Source organism: Macrotis lagotis, chromosome 5 (genome assembly GCF_037893015.1).
Source record: "Macrotis lagotis isolate mMagLag1 chromosome 5, bilby.v1.9.chrom.fasta, whole genome shotgun sequence".
NCBI classification, from domain to species: Eukaryota; Metazoa; Chordata; class Mammalia; order Peramelemorphia; family Peramelidae; genus Macrotis; species Macrotis lagotis.
In genome coordinates this window covers 26284067-26307906 of record NC_133662.1, presented here as the reverse complement: position 1 = coordinate 26307906, position 23840 = coordinate 26284067, and positions in this window count along the sequence as shown.

The following is a 23840-nucleotide window of genomic DNA, read 5'->3' as shown; positions in this document are numbered from 1 at the left end:
TGTAAGGCCGGCCTGGGCTGGGGGGCGCTGACTGGGGTGGCTCAGCAGGAGCTCACCCAAGGGTGCACTACACCAGCCTGGAAAATTGTAGGAGTAGCATCAGAATACTTGGGCTCAGTTACAAGACCGGCTGTCTGTTAGGGTGGGGGATGAGATGGACCTGGTTCTGAAAGGATAGAACAGAAGCTGTTGCATGTCCTACCAGCATTCAGTATTAAAGTTTAAGTGGCTACTATGTTAGGCACTAAGGTATGGACTAGATCCTGGGGATACAAAGAATAAATAGTCCCTGTCTTCAAGGAGCTCAAGTTCACCTGAACAAATACTAGTCGGGAAAGGCTTTGGAGTACAGCCTCCCTAGATTCAGACTACTTCTGTTGGCCTCAGGAACTTCTCCGGATTTGGACAAATTTCAAGTACACACACACACACACACACACACACACACACACACACACACAAAATATCACAAGAATGAAGATTATTAAATTTAGAATTGAAAAAAGCTTTACAAATCATCTAGTCCAAATGTTTCATTTTTCAATTGAAGAAATTAAGGTAAGCAGATAAGGAAACTCATTTTACCCACAAGATTAAGTAACTTGTCCAGGGTTACATAGGTAATGTTACCGAGGTAGCGTCCTGGAGAGCCAAAAATAAAACTGGGGGGGGGGGGGGGGCGCTGCTAGGTGGCTCAGTGGATAGAGCACCGGTTCTGGAGTCAGGAGAACCTGAGTTCAAATTCGACCACGGACCCTTAATAATTACCTAGCTGTGTGGCTTTGGGAAAGTCACTTAACCCCATTGCCTTGAAAAAAAAGTATTAAAAAAAATAAAAAAGAGGACTTGGAACCTCAAAGGTCATTTATTTAATACAATCCTCTCATTCTGTAGATGAGGAAACTGATCAACTACTTGGTGCTAGTGGATAGAGCTCAAGGTTTGCAGTCAGAAAGACTCATCTTCCTGAGTTCAAATTCAACCATCAGATTCAAGTGAACAAGAAGACAATGCTTCTACTTCAGCATGCACCAGAAGACTTTGTATGTACTTCTCAGTGAGGTCACAAAGTGCCCCCTTCACTTAGCAGGGAATGAACTCTTGGTTCATTCAAAACATTGATCTGGTACCAGGTGGCCCGTCTTTGTTGGGGAAAGAACACTGGATTTGGAATCAGAAGATGGGATGGAATCCACACTGTTTCTCATGTGATAAATCATTAAACCACTATAGGTCTCAGTTTCTTGTTCTTGTTTAGTAATGTTCAACTTTTGGGGACCTCATGTGAGATTTTCTTGGCAAAGATAATGGAGTGGTTTGCATTTCCTTCTCTGGCTCTGGCAAGTAGGATTAAGTGTCACTCAGCTCAAGGTCACACAGCTAGATAATGTTTGAGGCCATATTTGAACTCAGGAAGGTGAGTTTTCCAGATTCTAGGCTGGGTGCTATTGGATCACCTAGCTACCACTTTTCGGAATATTGATATAATAGTCTGTAAATACACATGCAGTTTATACACAATTAAATGGTAGGAACAGTTAAATTTTCAGTGTGAATATTTACACCTTGGAAATTGGTAAATGTTACATATTAGGACTTGAATTATCATTTTGTTCTTTCCCTAGTCTTAAGAAATTGATAGAGAAAATATTATCTATGCAAACTAAACGTAAAGATATGTCATGAGAAAATTTTCTTCCAGAGAGGTGGTTATTAAACATTTATCAGCATGTCACTAGTTATGTATCACTGAGTTGATAAATTCCTGTTCAGTTTTGTATAAATTTGGGGGAATTATAGGATACTACAGATTGACTTCATAAGAATTTAGCACAAACATTGATGAAAATTAATTAGAACACTATTATTTGGGAGAGAATAAAATTTCTTAAATTCCCATAGAAGGTCTCTCAAAAGTGTGTAAAAAAGGGACACCTAGGGGGCACAGTAGATAGAGCATTGGTTCTGTAATTAGAAGGACTTGAATTCAAATCCAATCTCAGACACTTGTCACTCACTAGCTGTGTGACTCTGGATAAGTAATTTAACTCCATTTAACTTTCTGCACCCACCCCCCAAAAAGGAAGTGTGTGAAAACTGCATTGCCTATCTCTTCCCCTCACAAAGCTCAAAGTTGATTTACTTAATTCATTTATTTAATTGATTTATTTATTAATGTGAATATAAATTCATTTATTTATTCAACAAACACTTATTTAGTAATTGCCAGGTTCAAACCCTTCTGCTAAGTGCAAACCTGAATTAGGTGTTAGTGCTATTCTCGAGCAGCTTATTGTCTAGCTGAGGATGTAACAAAAATGACAATAAATGTAATATAAATATAATAAATGAAATAATAAAATATATATTCTGAAAATTTCATGAGAGAAATTCAAGCAAGGACTATGGGATTTCAGTTATTGATCTTGGCCCTCAATTTGGGAGTTAGATTTTGTGATCTACACCCCCTATATGTAGATTTTATTTCTATTAGAGAGTTTCAAAAGTGTTGAGGTGTTGAAGTATACAAACTCCACAAATAGATTCAAAAAATTCTTGTGAGAAAGTTGAAGTACATATGAGAATAGAGTTTCTTCACAATGGAAAGTAGAGGAAATGAAATGAGTCTGGAGAAGGTTAGGAATGATTTGGAAAGGGATGAGATGGAAGCACCCAGAGAAATCTAGGAAATGAGAGATTTGTACCTAGATGTCTGTTTTTGAATAGCAATGTTTGATGGATGGATGGATGGATGAATGAATGAATAAACGAATTGAAGGAATGAAAAGTGGCAAGATATAGAAAAATAGGTTTCTAAGAGAGGCAAGATAGAATGAAAAAAAATTTTATTTTATTAAAGATTTTATTTATTTTGACTTTTACAATTTTTCCCATCTTACTTCCCTCCCCCACCTCACCCCCACAGAAAGCAATTTATCAGTCTTTACTTTGTTTCCATGTTGTACATTGATCCAAATTGAGTGTGAGAGAGAAATCATATCCTTAAGGAAGAAACAACAAGTATAAGAGATAACAAGATCAGACAATAATTAATAAGATATAATAAGATATCTGTTTTTTCCCCCTAAATTAACAGGAATAGTCCTTGAACTTTGTTCAAACTCCATGGTTCTTTATCTGGATACAGATGGTATTCTCCATTGCAGACAGCCCCAAATTGTCCCTGATTGTTGCACTGATGGAATGAGCAAGTCCATCAAGGTTGATCATCACCCCTATGTTGCTGTTAGGGTATATAGTGTTTTTCTGGTTCTACTCATCTCGCTCAGCATCAGTTCATGCAAATCCCTCCAGGCTTCCCTGAATTCCCATCCCTCTTGGTTTCTAATAGAACAATAGTGTTCCATAACATACATATACCACAGTTTGCTAAGCCATTCCCCAATTGAAGGACATTTACTTGATTTCCAGTTCTTTGCCACCACAAACAGGGCTGCTATGAGAAAAGAATTCTTGAATAGGCTAATTTTATTATTAGGAGAATTTGCAGAACTGAGGAATCACATAGTTCCAACTGGAACATTAAAGTCATTAAAAACTTACTTCTTGGGGCAGCTAGGTGGCGCAGTGGATAAAGCACCGGCCCTGGAGTCAGGAGTACCTGGGTTCAAATCCAGTCTCAGACGCTTAATAATTACCTAGCTGTGTGGCCTTGGGCAAGCCACTTAACCCCATTGCCTAGCAAAAACCTAAAAAAAAAAACAAAAAAACCAAACCAACAACAACAAAAACCCTTACTTCTTTAGTTTTTATACTAAGAGATAGAGACATAAGTGTATGAATATATTTATGTATGTATATATATAGATATGTGAATATACATATATATATATATATGTATGTCATTGTTAATAAGAGGATGAACTAACACTTTCTAGTTAAGTTTGGTAATAGGCAGTGGATTGAGTACTAGACTGCAGCTCTTAACACAATGCTTAGCCCCTAATAAGTGTTTTATAAATGTTTATTGAATTGAATCAGGAGAATCTTAGTTCAAATCTTGCCTCAGATTGATCATTGTCTTTTGTGCTCAAGGTGGATCAAATGTCATCACTATTTTAGAGTTAAGGTACAGTGTGTTGGTACACTGTTAGGTACAGAGTTAAGGTACAATTGTGGTTGATCAGATCTATACAAGCTTGGAAGGCTTGACCACAGGCTGGGAACAAATAATCCATATGAACATTTGGAATGGAGATGTGTCTAAATTATGCATCTCAAATTTCTTTTGAGCTACTGCAATTCTTTCATGCTGGACAGTATGCCATGCTGGATAGATTTGTGACAACATCGCTCACATTTTACAATTGTAATGTTCTTAGAGAGACCTTGAAAGTTTCCTTGTATTGCTTCTTCTGACCTTCATGTGAATACTTATTTGCCTTGTGCAATTTCTCCAGAAAATAAATTAGGCAAACATACTTTTGGCATTCAAGCAAAGTGGCCAGACCATTAGAGTTGCACTTTGTGCAATAGAATTTGAATGCTTGGCAAGGTTGGACTTCAGTGTCTGGTACCTTATCTTACCAGATGATCTTCAGCATGGTACTGGTATACTTTCCAGGTTTCATGGGCATACAATAATGAGGTCAGCACAATGGCTCTGTCAACATTCAGTTTTGTAAGCAGTCTAATACTAATACCTCTTCTATCCCATGCTTTACTTCAGAGCCTTTAAAACCCTGAACTAACTCTGGTAATGTGCACATCAACCTCATTGTCTATGTATGCATCCCTAGAAAGCGTACTGCCAAGGAAGCGAGCTTAACCTTATCATTCAACATTTCTCCCATTTGCTGTAGCACATGATTCCACCCATGGATGGTGTGGTGCTGACTACTGGAGAACTTGTCTTTTCTTGGTGTAAAATGTCAGACCAAAATGAACATGAGATGAATGAAAACCCCAAGAGACAGAGTTGTTGGGTTATTTATAATTAGACTAGCCAGAAATCAATAGATTGATGATCAGGGGATTCTTTGATAACCAAAGATACCAAGGAAGATCCTGAAATTCCTTAAATTTCTTCTGAAAGGGAATTCCCTGTCAGGGGGAATTCAACCTTGATTGGTGAATATTTAATGAGGAGGTGGGCTAAATATTTTCAGTTGCTCCTGGTTTTTTTTTTTTTTTAAGTTTTTGTAAGGCTACGGGGTTAAGTGGCTTGCCCAAGGCCACCCAACTAGGTAATTATTAAGTGTCTGAGTTCAGATTTGAATTCAGGTACTCCTGGCTCCGGGGGGGGGGGGGGGCCTCTAACCACTGTGCCACCTAGCTGCCTCTCAGCTCCTCCTTTTGAGACTCAGCAGCCTCAAGGCATTTGGGCAGAGGGAAACCATCATCAAAAGGCATGATAGCAAGCACACAGCCCTACTTCTTTCCATTGGTGATTGGAAAAGTTTGAGAGAACTGAAGCAGTGCAAGCATATTGTCCTGGAACCTGCTTAGCATAGATACTTAATAGCTTTTTTACCCCAGGTAAGTCACTGAACTGCCTCAGTTCCTTCAACTGTAAAATAACATTCATTCACTTTTCAGAATTTTTGTGAAATGATCAAAATGAGACATTTGTTGAGCACTTAGCATAGAGCCCGCCACATTAGCAAATGTGTGCTTTCTTTCTTAATCCAAGAACATCATCCTGGGATCAAATTAATAGTTAATATTTAAATAGCATTTTAAGGTTAACAATTTTATTTTAAGGTTTATACCAGTTTACATTTGCTCCTTTAGATAGGTGCTATTGTTATTATTCTCCTTTCATTCTTGTCAATGATCTTTTATAGATGAAGCAGAGAATGGTTAAATGATTTACCAAGGATCATTCAGCTATTAAGTGACTGAGGTAGAATTTGAACTGGGGCCAAATTGATTCTAAATCTTGAATTCTACTGTGCCACCTAACTGCCTTGGAAAAAGGGGAAAAAATTGATTTTGATAAGATAAATTTAGATATATATAGATTTGGATATAGAGATAAGACCTTTACTTGGGATAGAGGGGGATGGTGATTATAGAGAAGGGGTTTAATTCTTTACTAATGGAAATGAAAGAACAAAAATTGACTAATAGCATTTATATCCAAGATATGTATGGAGTTGACTAAGAGAGAGAGAGCTTATAGTTACCCTTGATGAATTCAAGTTACCTGACCCAGAGGAGCTTAATAGGTTCTCAGGCAGTGAAAGACCTAGGACATTGTCTATGATAGCTTAAAAAACCATGGGCAAAGAGAAGAGACGCAACAAGATTACAGAAGGGCAGAGGCCCTAACTTTTATAAAAAGTAAGTCTGCACATTGTAGGTGAGTGTACTTCATTTCAATTCCTGGGGAAATGTCAGGACATCATTAAAGATAGTTAGCAAGCAGCTAAAAAAGGAAGCAATGATCATAAGGTAAATGAATTGTCTTCAGAAGTTACATAAATCCCTCATTAGTTGTTTCCCCTAGGATAGATAGGGTTTTCTTTTGTGTATAGTTTGAACTGAATAGTAACTGTTGAATTATCAGGTTCTGGGGCAGCTAGGTGGCTCAGTGGATAGAGCACAGGCCCTAGAGTCAGGAGTACCTGAGTTCAAATCCGGTCTCAGACACTTAATAATTACCTAGCTGTGTGGCCTTGGGCAAGCCACTTAACCCCATTTGCCTGGTAAAAACCTTAAAAAAAAAGAATTCTCAGGTTCTGTGACTCTCTAATTCTCTGAAATTATGAATATTTTAGTAGGGATTTGCATTGGGGCCTACTGGCCCCAGGTGAGATATAACCAAGGATGTGCTAGACCCAACTTCAACTAATTGTTAAATTTTCTTCATGAGTATTTACACCTTAGAAATCAACAAGTGCAGGGCAGCTAGGTGGCACAGTGGACAGAGCACTAGCCCTGGAGTCAGGAGGACCCGAGTTCAAATCTGCCCTCAGACATTTAATAATTACCTAACTATGTGACTTTAGGCAAGTCACTTAATCCCATTGCCTTGCAAAAGCCAAAAAAGAAAAAAGAAATAAGCAAGTGCTATACAAATCGGGGCTTAATTTATTGTTTTGTTGTTTGTTTAGACTTGTAATAAAAAATGTTAATAATGAGGATTAAATTGAAGGTATGTTACTATAGAGGCAGGTTTGTTATTTTTTTCCCTACCCATCAAAGAGTTTCTTGTGACCACTGGATATAACCCCAGAATTGAGGGCCAAAGTCAGGAAGTATCATTGTGCCTGAGATAGGAAGAATTCATATAAATCAATGAGATATATGACTGTGGAAATCTTCTTAGGAAATAGTATGATTAAAATGATTCATAAATGGGTTACTGATAGCAATAAAGTACTTTCTAATTTTCATCAGGTCTCCCTAAAATGATTTACTTAGATTCTATTGTGGATTATTAATCTCATGTGTATGTGGTTATTCTCTCCATGGGATGCTGGCAGCTTGTTGCTCCATTGTCATCCTACATGGTTCCTATCTATGGCCTCTCATATATCTTCCTGAGAAGTTTTATTCAATGTGCTAGAGGACTTATTCTGCTTTTTAAAAATTTTGTAACCAATAAAGCTAGTAAGGATATGATTTCTCTCTCATCACATTCAATTTAGATCAGTGTATACCATGGAAACAATTAAAGACTAACAGACTGCCTTCTGTGGAGGTTGTGGGGAGGGAAGCAAGATTTGGGGAAAAATTGTAAAATTCAAAATAAACAAAACCTTTCTTTTATAAACAAAAAAAAAGGATTAAACTGTTCATTCTGTTATCCCTCACTGGCTCACATTTTTGTATTGTCAAGTAAAAATAATAATTTCTCAAAACTATAATGTGGTAATAGAGATGCTTTATATGGGTCACCTTGCTGCCTAGTTAAAAATTAAGACTCCAAATGTATCACTTTGTTTTAGTTGCAAACAAAGAAGACAATGTTCAGGATGCATCGAGACCATCTTCCCAGAAAGAGACAGTCAAAGTTCAGATAATGATTGATAATTTTTGTAGATCAATTTCAGGTGGAGATATTGTACAATTTCCAAGACAAGACCACTAAGGGGGTTAATTGTATTCTCTAGTTTTTGTTACTGTACAACAGTTCAATTTCTTTGTGACCATTTTGGATGGTCTCCATTACCTATAGGTTTTTGTTTGTTTGTTTGTTTAGGTTTTTATAAGGCAAATGGGGTTAAGTGGCTTGCCCAAGTCCACACAGTGTCTGAGACTGGATTTGAACCCGGGTACTCCTGACTCCAGGGCCAGTGCTTTATCCACTGTGCCACCTAGCCACCCCTACCTATAGGTTTTGATGGTAAATTTCAGAGAATAAAACTTCATATCTAATCTCTATTTTTCTTCTATATTATTTTAACCCTATATTTCTAAGGTTCTTACAATTATAGGGTTCATTGTTTTTGTGCTATGACTCTGATATAGACACACAATTTGGAAGGAAATATGCATTTCCTCCTAACAGCCCCACAAGAAAAGATCCCCAGAAAACCAGAACAGATTTTGAGTCTGGCACAATATAAGTGACTTGTCTGAAGGTGAGTCTTCTACTTTTCAACTCAGTTGCTCTAGTTTTGAACTGTTGTTTTCTTTGAAGTTTCTCTGGGAGTTTACCTCTGCTTTTAAGAATTCTTACAGGTTAAAAAGAATTGCCTGGTTTTAAATGACCGAGTGGGTGCTGAAGATCTAAGATTTCTTTGGTGAAGTGCAAGGGATTTGTCCAGTGTCCCTGTCATATGTCCATAATATATATTATATATTGTGGTTTTTTTAATTTGGTATCTTATTGTGTGTTTTGTTGTTTGGTTTTGTGGATAGTTTTTGTTGTTTAATTGGATGTTGTATCTGATAATGGGACAATCTAAACAAGGATTAGAGATCCAGTCAGTAGAAGGACACCTGTTTTCTATATGACTAAACATTATGACTCTAATGACCATGCATTTTGTCAGCATTAGTGTAAACTAACAATGATGATCCTAAATTATATTGGTCAAGATTAATTTTTTCAAAAGAGCTAAGTTGAGCTACCTTAAAACAAATTAATTTTAAAATCTAATAAGACTTCTAGTAAGATGAGAATGTTTCCCTCCTTGATTTGATGAGATGCTATAGAACACAAAGCTGAAACATTTTCACTTGATTTGCAAAAGGGTTTTAATTCCACATGTTTCTTCTTCCTCAACAATCTCTCCCCCCTGAGAAGTTGTCATTTTGCCAAACCTCTCCTTTGCTACTGTTTATCTTACTCCTCTAGCCTCAGCTTCAGCCCCTCCCCCTTCAGAAGCACCAAGAGCCTTCAAATTTACTTTTCTCACTTCTCCAAAAGCTTGGGCTTGTCTCCTTTCTTCACTTCTTCCCTTTCCCTTATTCAATGTCCCCTTTACTTTCTCTTTCTTCTAAAGAATCTGGTTTTAGTGGACCCATCCCATCAGCAAACCTGAGTCAAAATCTAAATCTTAGTAAAACCGAATTGCTATCTGCTGCTCCTCTTGATCCTACCCTCCCTAATCCTAAGGAAAACTTTGCCTTTCTCCTTGTCCCTCTGAAAATTGTCTTCATTCATCATTCACTCTTCTTTCTCCTTTTCCTTCTTCTCCCTCATTTTCTTCTCTTGCTTTTCTAATTTTCCTCTTTTCTTCTCCTTGTTCTAATCCTCCTTTTCCCCTCTATTTCCTTCATCCTTGTTCCAGTAGGATTTCCTCCTCTCTTTGTTCTCAATCTTTTCCCCTTTCTCCTGTTTCATCTCCTTATCCCCCCAATATTAATCCCTCCCTTATATTCTTTGTTCCATTTCTTCCCCTTCCTCTTCTGCTTCATCTCTTATTCCCCAAAAGTATTCCCTCCATTACCTCTTCTCTTTATCCCCCACTTTCTTCTCCTTCCTCTATAGTTTCATCTCCTCTAATATTCCATCTACTCTGTATGTTTCCTCAATTTCTTCTTCTTGTGTTCCTATCTCTTCTCCTCCTTATATTCCTTATTCTTCTATTCATCCCAATATCTCTTATTTCCTTTCATTCATATCCCTCATCTCTTCTTCCTACTCTTTTTATATCATTGTCTCTTCTTCCTGTTCTTCCATTCAATCTCCTCTTTCTCGTGCTCAAGAGGTCCTATTTCAAATGGGGGTTACCCCATCTCCAGATAAGATTCTAAATCCAGACTCTGTTGAGATATTTCCTTTTAAAATAGTTAATAGACCATATCTTCAGACCATTCCAACTAAAGATGGAGGATAGGTTACATCTGAGATTAAACTTTATGCTATGCAATAGTATAAATTCAAACCATGGGACAGAAGTGAACTATGGGCTTTAAAATAAGATCTCCCTGACACCTGTCAAGATCCAATAGACTTTAGTGATCAATTTAAGAAATCAGTACTATCACCCTGAGATCCCAGAAATTTGACATCGATTTAGTTGGAAAAGGGGAAGCTAAGAATTGGTTTAAGAAGGCTAAGGTAAAAGTAACTTTTGAGGAATTTCAGGAGATTGGGTTGCTTATACACATAAGCAAAAGCATTATAAGAATGTAAGAGCTCAAGGAATGTTTTAATAGATGCTATCCCACTTGCTTTCTCCCAACCAGTAGATTTTTCAAAAATCAAAACTATCATTCAAAGATAAGATGAAATAGTATTTCAATTTTTAATCATTTAGCAGGGGCTTTTGGTGCAAATTCTGTTTTAAAGCATGATCAAGGAGAGCAAACTTAAGTTTTTTTTCTTTCTTTGTTAACAATCTTCAACCTTCTCTGCCCCAGAATATTAAAATTACTCAGTCAGAATGGCAAACTAATCATCCCCACTTCATAGCTGAACTAGCTGCTCAGCTAGCACAGACTTTAGCAACTCAGGGGAGGATCTTCAAGAAAAAAGGGAGTTGAGAGCAAATAAAGATAATTTGTATACTATGAAGTTTAAGCAGTTAACAGCTACTATCCAAAATCCATCTGTCACCAGTAGCCAGTCTGAGAATCAAGTAAAGGGGGCTTGTTATTATAAGAAACCAGGTCATTGGAAGAAACTGCAAAATTTTATAAAGCAACAAAAGTTAAGAATTAAAAAAACCTTCTCCACAGCTTTAGGGGGTGCTTTGAGGTAGATTTGCAGGATCTAGTGCTTATTTATCCATCCCTGCCTATCTTCCAACTGGAAGTGGTGCCGCCCATGATAATACCGGACCACCCCATCTCTGCTCTGATAGATCCTGGGGCTACCATATTGATCCTGGTAAAATACCCTTCCCTCTCCCTCAAAGTTCAGAAAGCATATTTGTGATAAAGGTGTCAAACCTTTTAAAATTTCCTCCTCTTCCTATTACTCTAGGACAGGACCATTTTCAGTATACTTGCCTTATGGTTTCATGATATACATAGTATCAATGTCAATGTCCGGCCTTGCTCTTCTGTGGTAACCCAACCCCCATACCTTGTTATTTCTCATTCCTCTTTCTGCTACTGTTTCAGTATAGTTGATCTATGCAGCGGCTATTTTTCTATTCCTGTTTATCCCAGTAATCAATACCTCTTTAATTTTACATCAAAAGGACATCAATTTATGTGGGGAGTCTTAAAGAATTTTGGTTGATTTTTTTTTTATCTTTTAAGGAACACCCAAGTTATAACAAAGAAAAAAAATTAGTGTGATAGATAAGTTTAAATATTTAATTACTGGTTGGCTATTTAAAATTTTAATATACAATATGAGACACCTAAAGAAATTATAATTGCCCTAAAATTATTTTCTGATGGTTTTAATGTAATTTAAAAAAATATTTTGAATCAGAGGTCCAGAAGCCTTCTCTAGTCTCCACTGGCCTGAAGAACTGAGAAGAGGCATTTGACTTTTCTTGGGGTTTGGAGGGTAGGCCAGAGACCCTAAATGTCAACATCTTGTACTAGTTTACAATCTTTGTTCTACTGAAAATTATCTCTCTATATATAAGTATATGTGTGTGTGTGTATGTATGTATATTATCAGGAATTAAAGACCATAAATCCAGATTAGGTTTGATTTAATCCAAAATTTTGTTCTGAAAGAAAAAGGAACAGGACTACTTAAATTAAGAAATATCATAAAGATATAAAATCACCTTTTAATTGAATAGCCATATATATTTATGCACACACACACACACACACACATATATATATATATATATATATTTTCTGTAGATTACTAAAATATATATATTATATAAAAATATATATTGTATTAACTTGAAAGGTTTCTTGGGGGGGTTTTCAAGGCAATGGGGTTAAGTGATTTGCCCAAAGTCTCATAGATAGGTAATTATTAAGTGTCTGAGTCAGGATTTGAACTCAGGTCCTCCTGATTCCATGGATGGTGCTTTATCCACTGCACCACCTAGCTACCCTAACTTGAAAGGTTTTTAAGGTTTAAAGTGCATAATTGTGATCATGGTATATTGTGACATTCCTAAATGTTTTAAAATGAAGAAATATTGGTTAAAGATTTAATGTAGGCTTATTGCTAGTGATAAAGTTAAGATAAAGAGGAATGTATTAAGTAAACTTTGACATTGGGTGTCATCCATCTTAAGCAAACATTTTTTCATTTGTAAAGATTTTTTGTCTCAAGGAAAGTCGTTCTTGGGAGAATTTTGGGAGGATTTATTTATGATAAATTTTATATAATTTAGGTTTGATAAATTCTGATTTTAAGATTTTTTTGATTTAAGATTGAATAAGAAAGATGTCTATCACTTTACAAGTTCACAATTAATGTATCATCCTTTCAATATCAGGAAAACACTGTTGCTTTTTTAAAAATAACACTGAAAGGGAAGCCTGGAAGGATTTGCATGAACTGATGCTGAGTGTGATGAACAGAACCAGAAGAACATTTTACACCCTAAGAACAACATGGATGTGATGATCAACTATAATGGTTTTGCTCATTCTATGAGTACAACAATCACACACAATTTGGGGGTATCTATGATGGAGAATACCATCTTATCCAGAGAAAGAATTATGGAGTTTGAACAAAGATCAAAGACTATTACCTTTAATTAAAAAAAAACTGTTATCTTATTATGTAATTTTTCTATCTCTTATACTTTATTTTTCTTCCTTAAGGATATGCTTTCTCACTCATCACATTCAACTTATATCAATGTATACCATGGAAACAATGTAAAGATTAACAGACTGCCTTTTGGGGGGGGTGGGGGGGAGGGAAGCGAGATTGGGTGAATATTGTAAAATTCAAAATAAATTAAAAAACACTGAAAAAGACTTTTGTAAAAGGTTTTTATGTGATTTGTATAAGGTTTACTGAATTTTCAAATCTATAAGCTAATAATCTATTGCAATAATGTGATTTTTTGTTTATAGCTGTCATAGAAAAATTTCTATTTTTAAGATTACTATTTGTGAAACAGTTAGCTAATGGGTTGATATTAAAAGTATTTAAAGTTACTGTAGTAATTGCAAATAGAAATGTTTTTGAAAAGTTGTATTGGTATTTTGAAATTATCATATGTATAAGATTATCTCATTTTCTTTATAAGATTGATATAAGTATATTTAGATGAAGTGAATAAACTTATGAAACAAAAGTGTCCTAATGACATCTGTAGTCATCCCCCATCAACTAATAGAAATGGGCGTCCCTTGGTCAAATGATGAAAATTTAAAATAGCTTTCTTGCCTTCTGAGGAATCAAGTTTTAGTTGCCCCTTTTTCTTTTGGTCTACAGGTGGCGCTATGCACCCCCATTTTGTGATTTTTCTGTGATGTTTTTCTTACTGTTACTACTGCAAGATTGTAATCACTATGAGGTATTTTCTGACTTTTGACTATAAAGTTTAGAGCTGAAGCTCTTTCTTATTATAGGAAACTGCTATTTAAAGACATCATGGGACTGAAATTAATCTTCTATTTTGAGTCTGAAATCCTGATTATCAAAGAAATGGAGGTGGACCATAGTCTATTGATGCAAGTACTTCTATAGTGTTTGTACACTGCAGGTGACAGGCTCATTGGGATAAGATTTGAAAGAGTGTCTGTTCAGATCTGAGGTTGTACTCTTTTTGATTCGGTTTTCTAAATGTGACAAATTCACGATTAATTTAGTATATCTTTAAAGACTTTTGCAGTGGAATTCTCATTTTTATGGAAGTTTATTTTGTTCAGTGGAATAACATCCTCCAAATGGGATATAAATGATTAAAAGAATAATATCAAAAACAAATCCAGATTGATTTCTATATGTATCCAAATTTCCTGTATATATTAGCACAGTGGGCAAGTCAAAATGTAAATTGTAAAGATCTAAGAACTTGTTGAGTTTTATTTCCTAGAATGAGAAAAGAATATTATCTGCAATGGGGCGGCTAGGTGGCGCAGTCGGGGCAGCTCGGTGGCGCAGTGGATAAAGCACCGGCCCTGGAGTCAGGAGTACCTGGGTTCAAATCCGGTCTCAGACACTAAAATAATTACCTAGCTGTGTGGCCTTGGGCAAGTCACTTAACCCCGTTTGCCTTGCGAAAACCTAAAAAAAAAAAAAAGAATATATCTGCAAGTTGAATGTACTTGGAAAAGCCTAGAAACTGACAGATTCCAGAGATCCAAAAGGATACAAGTTGTCTCTAGAATCTGTTATTGACTATTTTTCCTCCCTTTTGTGTTTATTTGAACAGGTTATTTAATCGAAGAGAATATCCTCTTTTCTTTATCTCTGTAACTTTCCCCTTGGTTCTATAAATATGTCATACTGTCTTATGCCCCTTCTCCCTTCCTGCTTTTTAGAATGGCCTCAAGTTTGTTGCCTATTCATTCTTCTTGTAACCTAGGTCTTTAAGAAATGCTATCTCTACCTCCCCTCATGTCACTGATTTTTTTCCTACACCTGTTTAGTTGATCTATAGCTGATATAATAATGCCATCTGTGATCAAAATGGGGGGTAATCTCAATATAATAATTTCTTTTTTTTTTTTAGGTTTTCGCAAGGCAAACGGGGTTAAATGGCTTGCCCAAGGCCACACAGCTAGGTAATTATTTTAGTGTCTGAGACCGGATTTGAACCCAGGTACTCCTGACTCCAGGGCCGGTGCTTTATCCACTGCCCCATCTAGCCACCCCTAATAATAATAATTTCTCAAAATTATATCTAGGTAATGGAGAGGCTTCCTATGAGTCATCTTGCTCCCTAGTTAAAAAATAAGACTATAAAAGTGCTGCTGTCTTTGTTAATTGCAAACTAAGAGGGCAATGCCCAGGATGCCAGGAGCCCGTTCTCCCTGGAAGAGACAGCCAGAGTTCAGATAATAATATATAAACTTTGTAGATAAGTTTCAGGTAGAGATATTGTGCAATTGTCATGGTTAGGTCACTAAGCAGCCTGAGTGTGGAAATACCTTTTAAAGGCTTATCAGAACAGAAGGAGAAAAAAAGAACTTATATAGGAAAAAAAATTGTTAACATGTAAAAATTAGGTAATTATCCATGAAGAATTAAAAAAAAACAGTTAAAAGTTTAAACAGGACATGTGCAGGGGTGGCCCTTCAACTGTTTTACCCCCCAAGACTGATTTTCTGGGTCTGTAATTTCACCAGGTTCATCAACTTTTCTCTTGGAGAATTGGCTAATCAAAGCAGGTCTGTTTGCTGATGAAGTAATAGTTGATTGAGTTTTCAACCTTATTTTTCTTTTGGAAGGAAGAGATTTATCAACTTTCAATATCTTTATTCATGATCTTTTTCATTCCTCTCACTTTTTAGTTCATTTTCAAATGTTCATTGCTAAGAAAACTAACTTCCCTGGTTATGTATCCTTCAGGTGAGGTATATAATTTCTTTTGTGTTCCTAACATGTATTTCAGGTCTGAGCAGGGCTTCATCACTGGGATTCCTTCAAGTGATCTTATGGTATTCAGCTGAGTGTTCCAGGGTCTAAATCCCAGGTTGCAGAGTGATCAGGATCCAGGATCAGATTCCTCTTTAGAAAATGGCATGTTGGATCTCATTAGATAACCTTCTGACATATAATCAGCTTTTCCTGGAACAAAAGAAGGAGTCAAAGGAATCTTGGATCAGGAGATTGAAAATTTAGGGTTGACACTCAAAAAAGTACATTCTTAATGAAATAGTGTCTTCCTAAAGAAGTAGAACTAAGTAGGAGGTATATTCTGTGAATGACACAATGCATATTTTTTGAAAGTCTTAAAATGGATTAGCACCATTTATATGTCTAATTTCTTTCATAAGTAATCCAGAAAGCCAATAACCAAGGAATCTGAAAAATTAACCCAAAAAGTTAGTTCATAGTTGAAGGGTTATCTCAAGCATATGCACATTGGAAAAGTGTCAGCATATATTTCTTTTTTTGCATCATAATATTATTTTTCAGTATTAAGAGATGAAAATCTCCAGGATAATTCTTTGGTGCAATTCAGTTCTAATAATGTAGTTTTCAAATATGACAACATATTTGCAGTAACCCCTTAACAGCTATTATGATTAGTAAATTTATGCTTAATTACTAAATTATTTCTTACTTTCTAAGTCCATAATTCAGCCACTCCTATTTAACCTTCTACTATTACCCTCAATCTCCTTTGAGAAATAAATAAGGGGGGGCTGCTAGGTGGCACAGTGGATAGAGCACTGGCCCTGGAGTCAGGAGGATCTGAGTTCAAATCTGAACTCAGACACTCAATAATTACCTAGCTGTGTGGCCTTGGGCAAGCCACTTAACCCCATTGCCTTCCTGAAAAAAAGAAAGGAAAGAAGGAAGGAAGGAAGGAAGGAAGGAAGGAAGGAAGGAAGGAAGGAAGGAAGAAGGAAAGAAAGAAAGAAAGAAGGAAAGAAAGAAAGAAAGAAAGAAAGAAAAAGAAAGAAATAAGGAAAGAAAGAAAGAATTCTATAAATAAAGAAGGAATGAGGATAGGCTGGGCTAAGAAGCTATTACAGAAAAAAGAAAGAATGGATGAATAGAATAAACAGTGAACTAAGATGAAAATTGAGAAAGGAAAAATTAGGAAGTGGGGGAATAATCTTCCTCTCTAATGCAAAGAGATTGCCTGATTTACTTCCTCCTATTGTAGTCAACATGAAATGAATAACTGATATTGACAGACTGATTAAAAGAATTATATTTTTAAAAAACTAGGAAAGTTGGAGGGATGGTGCATTTTTTTTTTCTGGGAAATAGGCTAGAAGACCAACTCCTCTGAACTCTGCTGCGACCTTGCTTTGCTACATAAACTCTTTTGAGAGCAGGGAATGTTCAGTTTTTTTTTCTTAGTACTAATATAGAGCACATAGGAAGCAGTGAATAAATGTTTCCATGATTGTAGAAACAGCTTTTATTTCTGGTTCAAAGTTTAAGCTGAAGGGAAAGTCATCTCCTTCTAGGTTGCCAAGACCAGTTCTAGAGAATAGATAAGGAAATTACAATTCATAGGATTCTTTCCTTGGTGATAAAAATTGAGGTGGAGTTTCTTTTGCTTGCTCTCTCTTTCTCTCTCCCCCCTCTTAATATTATATTATTATGTGATATTATTATATTATTTTTAAGTATTCTGTGTATGACACTGTGCTTCACTAAAAACACAAAGAGAACATAAAAGAGTCAGTCCTTGCCCTTGACCAGTCTGCATTCTATTAGGGAAAGACAACACAAAGATGGGGTAGTTTGGGGCAAGAGGTACCCAGGTGAAGACATGGTGGCAAAAGTCCAGTAGAGAGGATGAGATACTAAAAAATCAGAAACCCCAATGTTCTTTAAATATTTCTTTATCTTTAAAAGATTTTGTTTTATCCCTAACACTGATATAGGGGTTAGTCAGAAAAGTCAGAGGTTGTGGGTTAAGAGTGTCTCTGTTTACTAAGTGATTAGCCTTGTAAATGTCACTTCTCTTCCATAAGCCTCAATTTTCTCATCTGCAAAATGTGTGAATTGGGCAGATGATTCTTAATGGCCTGTCTCTAGGATCCTGTCCAGTAGTTCAATTCTCTCACTGGACTACTGAGTTCAGTAGTTCTACTGAAAACTAAGTGAGGAAAAAAAAAGTTTTGCTTAAGACAAATAAAGTTTGTGTCAATCACAGGAATTTATATGCTATGGGTTACAAGTAATATACTTGGTTTTTAATGAGACATTTTTAATCCAGAATACTTGCTTTTTTGTTGTATATAGCTACCCCATTTCAAAGCTGCCCCTTCTGCTCCAATATAAAATCTGTCTACCTGGGCTAAACTATCATAATAGAGGAGCCAAAAGATAACTCAGCAATCTTCACCTAGTACAGAAAGCTTCAGCACTAACTTGACTGTATTCCATATTTATGTTGCCAGTCTTGGTACCCAAATGCTAGTTTATTAATGAAGAGATTTGGATTTGGTTTCCATATGGCATTTACTAGGTACAAAATCATGTTCACTATATTTCTCTAAGTATCATTCTCCTGTTCTGTAAAATGGGAAAGGGCATTATAAATCTTAAAGGGGTTTAGAGGCAAATGAATATTATTATTATTCTATTCATTTTGGATCATAATTAATTTTGAAAGCAAGGAAGAAAATGGAATTCAGATAAGATGAAGGGGAATTTTAAAAGACCTAGAAGATACAGGTAATAGAATTGGAATTTATACATAAAATAATTCAACTATAATAAGTATGAAATGAGAAAAAATAATGTTTACCTTTTGCAACCTAATGGTTAAAATCCTTTATGTAGACTCAAAAATATTTCCCCTTATGCAGTTTGAATCAAGCAGTCAATTGAAGATTTATATAGCAGTTCCTAAAAAAAGGCAATAATACAGTTTTGCTGACTTTTCTTTGAATAAATGTTCACAATAAGATGTAAATATTCATTATGTGGCATGACAGAGTCCAGGAAAAGTAAACCAGAAAACCAACATCTCATAGATGAATGTATGAATTTTGTTTTTCTGTTCATTTTGAATAAATAATATTTGAGAGAATGCCAGTCTAGACTTAGGATGCCAGAAGGGGCCTGAGGCAAGAAGAAGACATGTTTGTCATAGGAATAACAGGACTTGTAAACATGTTTTTCACAATATGCTTTCTATAACTAAAGTTTTGGGTTTAAGCAACTTCAGATTAGAGAGGGTTGTGGTATCATCCAATCTCCCTCAAAGAAATAAGGGAATTAAATGTTTTTCATTAGAGGAAAATTCAAGGGATCATCTTCTATAACTTCTTCAAGTTGAAACAGGGATCAAGATGCAGAGGGTAAGCATGCCATACCCAGTTTCCAGGGAGGGGTCTAAATTGACAACCTGCAGAGTCCAAGGAAGTAGTCAAAACACACAGATAGCATCATGAATAATCATCTGGAGATGGAACACCTGGGAGCTGAAAGTGACAAACTCAACAAGGAAACTGAGAAGACTTGATCCACAAAAGAGAATTAAGAGGATTATTAGTAAGGGAATAAAGACAGGGACAAGACTTCCAGCCAAGATGATGGAGAGAAGCCAGGCCCTATGTCAAGGTCTCCTGATCTTCCCTCATAAACAATATGTAACAAACTTCTTAATGGAAGTCCTATCAACAAAACCCAGAAAGAGAAGGTAGGAAAAGCACATTTACCCAAGGTTTGTCTTCAGGAATCTGGGGGGGGGGGCAAGTGCAGAATGCCAACAGCCAGTGGCAGAGGGGCAAGAGCCAGATCAGCCCCAGGGGCTTTTGCTGTGGGAACCACTTTGCTCTGAGAAATAACCAGAGAGTGGAGGTGTGACCACAGGACTAAGAATCTGGGACATACAGGAAGGACTGGAGGGCAGGTTCTAGCCTCCAGTATATCCTACTGACCAGCTGGAGATATTATACTCAGGGAGTAAAGACTAAGGATTTCAATACAAAACCTCTGTGAACCAGCCCCTCCTCCAAGACAAGATCTTAGGAAAATGAAGAAAGGCCATCAGAAAGGGGGAAACCATAGAAAAATTCCTAGAAGGAAAAGACCCTAATTCAGAGAGATGTTTTCTCCCTGAGGAGAATATGAATAGGTCTCCAGCACAGAAAGATTTCCTTGAAGAAATCAGGAAGGAGTATAAAAATCAATTGAAAAATTTGGGAAAAGAAACCCAAAAGATTAACACCTTGCAGCAAGAAAACAAATCCTTGGAAAATACAATTGGACAAATGCAAAAAGAAAATAATTCTCTCAAAACCTCAAATGATTAAAGGGAAAACTCTTACAAAAATAGAATTGACCAATTGGAAAAGGAGTTGCAAAAGGTAAATGAAGAAAATTCTTTCCTAAAAAAAAGAATGGAGTCTATGGAAACCACTGACTTCATGAGACAACAAGAATTGATTAAACAAAACCAAAAAATTGAAAAAAATAGAAGAAAATATTAAATACCTCATCAGCAAAACCACTGACCTGGAAAATAGATTGAGGAAAGATAACCAAAAAATTATTGCTCTTCTTGAAAACATTGAAGAGAATAAAAGCCCAGACTCAATATTACAGGATATAATAATGGAAAACTTCCCTGATATCATGGAACCAGAAGGCAAAATAGTTATTGAAAAAATACATTGATCCCTTCTGGAAAGGGATCCCAAAATGAAAACACCAAGGAATATTGTAGTCAAATTCCAGAACTATCAGATAAAAGAGAAAATCCTGCAAGCAGCCAGAAAGAAACATTTTAAATACCAAGGAGTCACAGTAAGGATTACCCAAGGACCTGGCAGCACCAACCTTAAGGGATTGAAGAACCTGGAATGCAATATTCTGAAAAGTAAAGGAGCTTGGAATGTAGTCAAGAATCCATTATCTGGAAAAACTGAGCCTTCTCTTCTGGGGGAAAGATGGACATTTAATGAAATAGGAGACTTCCAACTTTTCCTGATAAAAAGACCAGCGCTTTAATAGAAAATTTGGACACCAACAGGAGACTCAAGAGACACATGAAAAGGTAAAATTAAAAAAGGGGGAAAGGAAAAAAACTGTTATAAAATAAGATGAAATTGGCAATTGGCAATATCCCTACCTGGAAGAAAGACTTTAACAACTCTTGAGAATTGTAACTCTATTAGAGAGAATTTAATTAGCCAGAAGAGATGGATATGCATGACTTATTTGAAAAATTGTTATCCAGTAAGATGAAACTGGATATATCCTTATGTGGGAGAAAGACTCTAATAACTCTCAATAACTGTAATTCTAGTAGAGAGACTAGCCAGAAGTGATGGACACTCATGACCTTTCTGTGACTCAGATAGAATGATTTAAAAATAACACCTGATTGAAGGATGGACGAGACTGAATGGGGGTAAATCTCAATACATTAAGAGGTACAAAGGACTTATTGCAATAGAAGGAAAGAAGGGAGGAGATGAGAACCACCTGAATCTTACTCTCACCAAATTGGTTTAAAGTTAACATATACACACTCAGGTAAGTTAAGAAACTTATCTTGCATTTAAAGTGTTAGAAGGGGAAAAGGGGAGGGGCAGGAAAGCAGGAATCAACAGAAGGAAGGGAAGGAAGAAGGGGCAAAGGGAAAGGGGAAAAAGGGGGGGTGGATATAGGATGGCAAACACACTGAAGATGGTGGTATTCAGAAACAAAATACTGGGGAATATGTAAAAAAGGAAAAAGGGGGAAAAATACAAACAGTGGGAAGATAACATGGATGGCAAAAAAAGAGTTAATAATTATAACTTTGAATGTGAATGGGATGAACAAAGTAAAGACTAACAGACTGCCTTCTGAGGGGGTGTAGGGAAAGGGAAGCTAGACCAGGGGAAAAATTGTAAAATTCAAAATAAATAAATAAATAATTGAAGTGAAAATTTAAATAAAAATAGGGGCGGCTAGGTGGTATAGTGGATAAAGCACTGGTCTTGGAGTCAGGAGTACCTGGGTTCAAATCCGGTCTCAGACACTTAATAATTGCCTAACTGTGTGGCCTGGGCAAGCCACTTAACCCCGTTTGCCTTGCAAAAAAACTAAAAACTAAAAACTAAATAAATAAATAAATAGAAATAAAAATGCTTCCCTTTCCTTAAAAACAACAGCAGTAAATCATCCTGATGGTAAAGGACTGGATCACTAAACCTCTACCAAGTAATTTAGTTGGGAATTTGTAAAATGATATTAAATTATTCACTGTTTTAAGGATTATAAATGAATCCCAATAAGTTCTTCAAAGATAAATAAATAAATCCCTAAATTACCACAAAATTTTCAGGTACCCCCTTCCAGAAGGGTGTTTACAATAGGAAGGGATATGTTTGCCTAACCAAGGGAGGACATACTTAATTAAACTACCCTCGTCACAAATGACAAAGTTCACCAAGGCTTTAAGACAACAATATAGTTTGACTTGTCTTTATCTATATCACCTTGACACCAAACGACCTCACCATGCTAGAGTTATTCTAAGCCTTTAGGGCACAGTCAGGAGGTTTGGGGTTTGGTTTAACCTTAAATGGAGAAGAACTTAGTCTTCAAGGTTCTCAGGTTTTGCCAATAAGTTGTCAGGGGTTTCTGGCACAGAGGAATCAATGAATGAATTTCACTGAAGCAGATCATCTCTCAGTATGATGGGTACAATGGGCTAGGCTAGGGAAGAGCTCTAGCACAGAGGGGTAGGTCCTTAAATAAGGTGTAGAAAATAAAGATATTTTTGGCAGGTGCAAGAGTGTAATTAGGGGGATACTTGGATACCAGAGGGGACCTAAGGTAGGATGAAGACATGTTTGTCACTGGGAACACGGAACTCATAAACATGTGTTTTAAAGCAAATTTTGGGGTTCAACTAACTCAGAGTAGAGAGGGTTGGAGTCTCATCAACCTGGATTCACAGTCGCATTTTTGCTATTTATATTTATATACAGCATATTCTCTGCTCTAACTTTTTCTCTTTACCAAATGTCCCTAGCTGCTGCTTTTCTCCTCAAGGCATCAGCTCAGATGCAAACACCTTTGAACTGCTAAAATTTCCCTAAGAAATCTAGCTCAGCAGCCACGTTAGTGAAACAAAACAAGGAAACTCCTGGAACTTTTCTCAAAACAACTTTGAATAACAAGTCTAAAGTGACAGAACACACCAAAAAAAACAGAGAGATATCTTGCCGGAACTTTAGGAAAAGGTCTGTGGTGAGATTAAAAGAGTATAGCCCAGTGAAGATGGAAGAGCTGGGAAGCCAGTGAGAGGTTTTAACCACAGCACAGCTATAACCACAGCTGGTGCAGCAATGCCAAACCCCAGCTCAGAAAGCAAGGTTTCATGGCCTGAGACTGAGTGCAGCTTTGGGCTATCTAGTGCAGAGAGCAAACAGGGAACATTGGAAATGCCAGAGCAGAAACCCAGGGACCAGAATCCTGGTCCCCAGAAAAAAAAACAAAACAAAACTTGGGACTATAAACCCTATACTACAGGAACAAAGCTCAACTGTCAAAATTACCAGGAAAAACAAAAACAAAAACAAAGCACTCACCATTGACAGCGACTATTCTGAAAGAGATGGTAAAAATGTCATCTCAGAAGAAAGCAGTGACAAAATGCTTGCATGTGAACGAAGCCTCTAAGGGTTAATGAACTTGTCTCAATTCCAAAAAAACCTCTTAGAAGAGCTCAAAAAGATTTTAAAAACCAAAGAAGAGAGAAAGAAGAAAAAAAGGAGAAAATAAATGAGTCATGCAGAAAAATTATGAAAAATTAACTGAAGAAAATAATCATTTTAAAAGTAAAATTGATCATTTGGAAAATAAAATTAACCATTTGAAAAAAGGAAATAAAATTTTTAACTGAGGAAAATAAAACCTTAAAAATTAGAATTGGACATGGAAATGAGTG